Consider the following 7,087-nt stretch of genomic DNA (forward strand, 5'->3'; position numbering starts at 1 on the left):
CGCACTGGGGAGGAAGGTGGTTGACAGCATATGACTGCTGCTGGCACTGACAATGGATGGATCAGACTGCCAGAAAAGAAAAAAAGCCTTTTCCCACATTCAAGAAAAAATAGGATTGTCTCACTACATCCTGTCAGCGCATCTAGGCGCACGTGCAGCTAACATTCTTTTTTATAAGCTTCTAATATTCACGTGCGTGTGTCACGAAGTGGCCTGATTGGTGTTCACTCTACCATTAGCAGTTATTGCTGTGATTGCAGGATCATATTAGAAACCACGGCACCGTCTCTAAGTTCTCCTCACATTCAGCAGCGCCACCATGCAGCCACAAAGCGGAAGTCCATTTCCGCCACTGGGAGGAAAAATGCTAACTCATCACAATGAGTTAGCATTTCAAAAGAAATTACCTAAAATAATAATATAAAAATAATGACTCAGTATCTCAAAATAATGACTTGGTATCTCAAAATGATGACATAGTATCTCAAAAATAATGACTTAAAATTCCAAAATCATCACTTAGTATCTCAAAATAGTCATTTAGTGCTCAGGCTGTGCAAAGAAGACTTTTAATAAGGTATGGATTAACACATTCACACACATTCATACCTAAATAGCAAAAGGTTTCCAACTAATGATGATAGATAGGAGAGATATGATGTGCTTGTTGCAAACTATTTTACAGTAGAGCTGTACAGCACTGATTGATCAGAGGACATCTACAACATGAATGGATTCTAATGCTGATCAGATCCCACACACACATAACATGCCATGTCAATATAAAACTAGCAGCATCTGCTTTCAAAAGACCAAACGATCGTATGCCAGTTATAACAACATTTCAGTGTGTTGTTGTGATGAGAGAAGCTGTCATCACAGAGCCTGTGGTACAGCGTGAGGTTTAACATCTCAGCTTTCACACGCTATAGCTGCCTGCCAAGGTTTCTTCCCACTGCTCCATGACTGCTGTCCTGGTAAATGGACACCACATCCACAGTAAGTTAGTGTGTGTCTGTGTGTGTGTGTGTGTGTGTGTGTGTGATTAGGACTCCCGTTACTGATGCTGACACAGACACAGATAGGGGCAACGTTGCCTTCACTCGAAGCCCCGACATCTAAAAACTAAAAAGGTTTATGATGGTCAGACACATGAGTCTGTGAGCTAAAGCTGTAAATACAACCGTCTTTATGAACAAATGATATGACATGTCAGTTACAATGGGAGATAATTAAAGATCAAGAATTTCCTTCCCCTTCTAAAGACATATATTTGTGTGTCAGAAAGGAACAGTTATCAATACATAAAATATGCCATGAGTTTGGTAAGCATTCCTATGAAAGCTCAGTATTTATGTTAAATGATCATCTATCAACAGGCCATGCAGTGGGTATCAGGCTGTGTCTTCATACATCTACTGAGCCCTTAATTACCATGTGAACTGCCTTTATGTATCTTTTAAAGCGAGTTACAAATACATTGTATTATTATTATTATTATTATTAGAATTACCATTCTCTAACCCTGACCAAACATACATTTAACCTGCCTTTAAATTTTATTCTCATCCAAGCAAAGAGCAGATACTGCTGATCTACAGTGACTGGCCCTACTGGCTTTATTGGTAACATCATCTGAATGCCATGTTCTGCTCAGTGGTGCCACCATCATCACTATCTGGTTCTACTCTTGGTAATAGCCACTATAGCAAGAGTGTCTGCTAGGAGATACGTCTCCCGATTATATCCCTTGACCTGTCTTAACAATAAATAAAATATACAATATACACACAGACATTGACTGAAACTGGCTGCAGTGTCTGCTTTAGGCTCCCCCTCTTAAACACAGTCCAGCCAACCTCCATTGGATGAACCTTTGGCATACACCCACGCTTCTCTGCCTGTACAGCTTAGCTGTCCTCTCAAAGGCCATGTTTTCTGCATCCAACTGTGTTCCAGACCACAACACCAGATCCCATTGGTTCGTGGACATGCCGTTATGAAGCCTCAAGTTCAGCATATTGGCTGTCGCCATCTTGTTTTTTTGCAACCAGAAGTTACAGCTATGCTACTGCATGACAATTTGTTTTCCTGGAGGTAATTTGAACATTTAAGGTTAAGGTTCTTTTGCACTTGGTGATTTTATAGAGAACGTTTAAGTGAATACACAAGAAGACACAGGTTGATCAAAGCACACACACATATATATTATTTGTTTTTCTAATCATCTCACTTATTTAATTTTTTCTTCATTTCATTATATTATTTTTCAACTTCCATATTTATTGTTACATTTTATTCTGTGTATTTATTTCCCTGGGTGATGCCTCTGTTTTACCGTACTTTACTCATTACTTGAAGGCAGCATTCACCTCAGCCCCACCACAGGCTGACTTGAGCCGCGCATGCGTGTCAGCATGCGAAAAACCCCGTGCACCCACGCCACCAAGCATCCGGTAATTAAAAAAGCGAAGATGCGGAAAAAAAGTGTGAAGAGACAAGCAAGAAGCTACCGGAACCGGTAGCATCCGGATGATGCTGTTGCTGCTAGGACGTTAAACCGGTGCCATTTGTGTTGTTGTTGTTTAGCCGGCTGTGACTCCAGAGAGCCTGCATGCGCAAACTCCTGGCGCTGTCCAAGGTAGGAACCCCCCCACCCCGGTGTCCTTCAACTGTGCAGCCGCTCGTCTCCACCGCGGACCCGGCTAGCGACAGCAGCAAGTGCAGCAGTGTGAAAGAGAGTCGGAGAGTTTTAGTGAGCCACTGTCTGCTCCAGGTTGGCGATAGTCATCAGAGTAACTAGCAACACCGACACACAAACACGACGTGATTATCGTTGAGGGTAATGAACTCACTTTCTACAACTACAGTGAACTGACGTTACATGTGGCGTTCACGTACACCACAGCTGTAGGATCCATCCTAGCTCCTTCCGGAAGCTGATTATCCCCGTGGTCAGTGTGATAACTTGATGCCAGTCACAGGAGAATAGTTTACTTTTATTTTTATTTTATTTATCAGGGTCAGTTAACTCACCATATATAGTAGGCTACTATTCAGCCTGTGAAAACAGTCGTGTCATGTCCTGTTCTGGTCTCTCTGGACGTCATGAAGAGATGCTATCAAGTTGCATCATGACAAGTGGAGGATCCCCATTTTTTTAGATTTGACCCATACTAGGGATTCAACGTCCAGACAAAACTAAAAAAAAAAAACTCAACTCATATCAACTCAAGGCATGATCACATCCACACAGCTCCACGGACACCCTCCCGTCTTGACTGTCTTCTTCTTCTTCTTCTGATTATCTGGTAGACTGGAAGCCTTGCAGCACATTGCTACCTTTACCAGTTCAGCATCAGATCTAGTTCCACAGACGTGAGCCTTTGAACTGGAGGCCTGCTTTGACTCTTCCTGGTATCGGTGGGATCGAGTCGGTTATTTAACGAGGTTGTCAGTACTGAGTTGTGATAGCTCTGCTCTTTCTTTTGTATCTAGCAGATGTTTGACAGTTTTGTGGTCGGGATGCTACGCCGGAAGCAGACCACTCGACACAGTATTCAGTATCGCAGTATGTGTCAGTCAGTAAAGATAATTGTTTATTATAACAGATAATAGGCCTAAGCTATGTGATTATGACATCTTGGCAGAAAGTCTTTGGCACTAAGCATACAAGAGTGTAGTTATTGTGACTGAATGAGCGGGCCTTATAGAATATGATACAGTTTGTGCACATTAGATCGTTGGTAGACAGCACTTTTTCACCACCACCAACAAACTGTGTGGAGTCTCCATGGCTGAGATGACCTGTTTGCTGTACCGGGGAAACAGAGGAGACAAAGGAAATGGGGGTTTGTTGGTCTCCAGACTTGCAACATTGTTGGGTTGGCTCATCAGAGAGGAAAGCTCTGGTCCGGTTGTGAACACCGGCTGTGGAGCTTGTGCTAACCTTCTCTATTTTGTTCAGAGGTGTGACTGCTGCTGTGACTAATGCATTAGATTCAATTAAGACTGCATATCTTTAGGTTTTCTGAATTGAAAACCTCTCTCACTTTGAGCTATATGGTTTGAGCTAGTTAGCTTATAGCTTTGACTATGTTTTTAAGCATATGATGGTTCAAACCTCACCCACTTTCACTCCACACACCTGACCAATCACTGAGTGATGTGGCCGTTTCAGAAAGTTGCGAACATTGTCATGTTGCAGATGTTGAATGCAGATTCCACCCCTTAGATGGCCTCACAAAGCCACACAGTGTGGTGTACTTTGTAAAAGGCTTGGTTTGCCTTCAGCTTCGGCGCACGCTAGATGTTAAAAACATGCGACCTGTCGGACTTGGGGCTTGCTCTCAGTGAGTTGCTGTGGTTGGTGCTGTGTTAATGAAGGCTGGCAGACTGCTGCTCAGCTGGATAAATGTCACCAGAGTTCAAGCTGTGTGTGTGTGTGTGTGTGTGAGGCTGATGGGGGACATCATGCTATTTATTACCATTTTTTCCTTCCCAATACAGACTCCAATACCTGAACTTGCGTATGAGCTGACAAATTACTGCTCCGTGTGTTAAAAACATCAAATGTTAAACAGCTCATAATTCCCTCTCTAATATCTATTTCATATTGCTTTGAAAACATCTCCTTCAAACAACTGGATTTATTCACGTTTCTCACCAAAACTCCTTTTTACAAAATTACGTTTAAACGCATCACGATAACGTTATAATTCACCTTCGCCCAATACCGAAAAGAGCATGAACGCATCATAATTTACGTTAGCCGTTAGCTCCACCATTTAGCCAAACAGGACGGTGCTGGCCTCCGGCTGTATAACAGCTAACGGCTAACGTTAGCTCTCCTGCTGGTTTCAACACAGGTTTGCGTTTCACAATGTAGCGTGATCACAATGTTTTTAGATACTGTTCTTATCTATGGTGTTGTGTGTCAAGGTGTTACTTCATAATTTACATTTTTAATGTATCTACATGCTTTCAATCACTGACTTAGCTGATCTGCACTCAACACTCCATTGTTTGTTTTGTGTTAACCTCAGTTTAATATTATTCAACTTTTATTTCCAGACACATGAGTCCATATAGCAACAAAAAACAAATGCAACAACAACAAAAAAACCAACAACTAAATAGAATACAATATGCCAAAGTCACTCGAGGTTAAAAAACATACAGACATTTGTTCCAATGTTTCCAAAAACAAGAAGAATACCTTGTGTCACTCTGTGTTGGCTCAGTTAAGACATTTATGATCACTTTTCTGAGTCATTCAATCGACTTTTGAATTTGTTGATAACATTCCTCAACACAGCATGGAAGGTGGGAACATTATGTGTCACAAACATATTAGTAACACTTGTCCATCTTGGAAGCTTGAGCAAGATTCTAAAAGCATCATTAAATGCCACCTGAATCTTCTTCATGTTGGCTTTACTGCAGCTGCACCACAGGCGGGCTGTATACAGTGGAGTACAGTAGGCTCTAAAGAGAGCTGTTTTAACATCTTCTGTACACATGTGAGATATTGGTTTGTGCATACAGTTTGCAGCTCTTGGCCTCCCATAAAAACGAAGGGAAATGTAGCTTCTGATCCTCCTTGCTTTTAGCTTTTAGCTAATAAATGATGTTTGGTTTTAATAAGTGCAACCTTGCGTGGACTCCCTCCGTGTCCCCGAGCCGGTTTGTAACAGAGAGCAGCTGGTTTAATGAGTTGTCAATCATTCCCATCTGTGTCGCATTCTGTCTCTTCCAACTTGTCTTATTTTCTTCTTCTGCAGCTCTTGAGAAGAGGAAGTCGACATGCCTCCAAAACCACTCAGCAGAAAAGAGCGGAGGAAGTTGTACACCTCACTGGCAGGCGAGGTAAGATATGATTCATAGAGACAGATAAAGAAGATGGATGCCCTCATCCTTTATTGTGACGCTTAACTCGCTGCTCAGACAAGGTCAAAGTGAGGGAACACTACACTACCAAGCACCGCTTGTCCCAGCTAAATAAAAACGATTCAGCATGATTTCTGTAGTTTCACAGTTAATGAACTGTTGAACGTTCACATTTTTAACACAATACATATATACATGAATAACAAACATCATGTAACTGTTTACAGAAGACAAAAAAAATCACAAAATAACAAAAAGAAAATTGAATTTGAACATTTCTTTAAATAAATAAAGAAAAAATGTAAGAACAAAAACACAAATGTCAAAAAGCGTTGGCAGTGTTTCAGTACTATTAGTGGGATACCAGATATTCCAGGAAAAGTAATGTTGATGCCTATTGTGCTACCAACATAAGCAGGGGTCAATCGCTGTTACCCAGACTGAGATACACAATATATCTCAATACATTTGTCCCACCTATCAGTACTTCTATAGGACATCTGCTGCCTGATCTGTTTTCAGTAAAGCAGTCCTGAAAGGATGAGCCCCCTGGGGTCTTCTAACCCCTCAGGAGGACTGGCTTACTCACCGTGATGCAAATCAAAATCCAGTCTCATGCACTGCAGTCGGCAACTTGTAGAGGATCACCCAGTTCACACAGCCTTGGTTTTAAAGTCACAATTGTCCTCAGACATTTCTGTAATACGTCTGTGTACCAGCTTCCAAAAGTCCTGGATCTCCAGGGACTCCCACAGCCTGTGAAGTGCAGGGCCCTCTGAGTCTGGGGCCCGGACACCTCCAGCACTCCGCTCACATCACATCATAGTGCTTAAACAAAAGTAGTATCATGTCACCATCTAGTGGAAAGAGAACCGAATCGCACATCTCTGAGATGCAGTTACTTCACTCTAGTGTTTTCATGGGACTTCAAGTGAATTGGAGGATCTTAAAATAGGTCTACACTGGAAATGACTTACTTGAAACTCGACTTGACTCGTTATTCCAGTGGAGTAAACAATACGAGCACATTAGTGCATTTGTATGCTTTATATACATGTTTAAGGGCATGATAATGGTGAGGGCAATGTGGATATATTGAATTCAAATACCGTTATAAATCAGTGCTGCTCATTTATTATTATTCATTTATTTGCCACAGTGCCATCGATGGCCTGAAACACCCAGAGCTATCAAAGGA

Source organism: Pholis gunnellus (genome assembly GCF_910591455.1).
Source record: "Pholis gunnellus genome assembly, chromosome: 20".
NCBI lineage: Eukaryota > Metazoa > Chordata > Actinopteri > Perciformes > Pholidae > Pholis > Pholis gunnellus.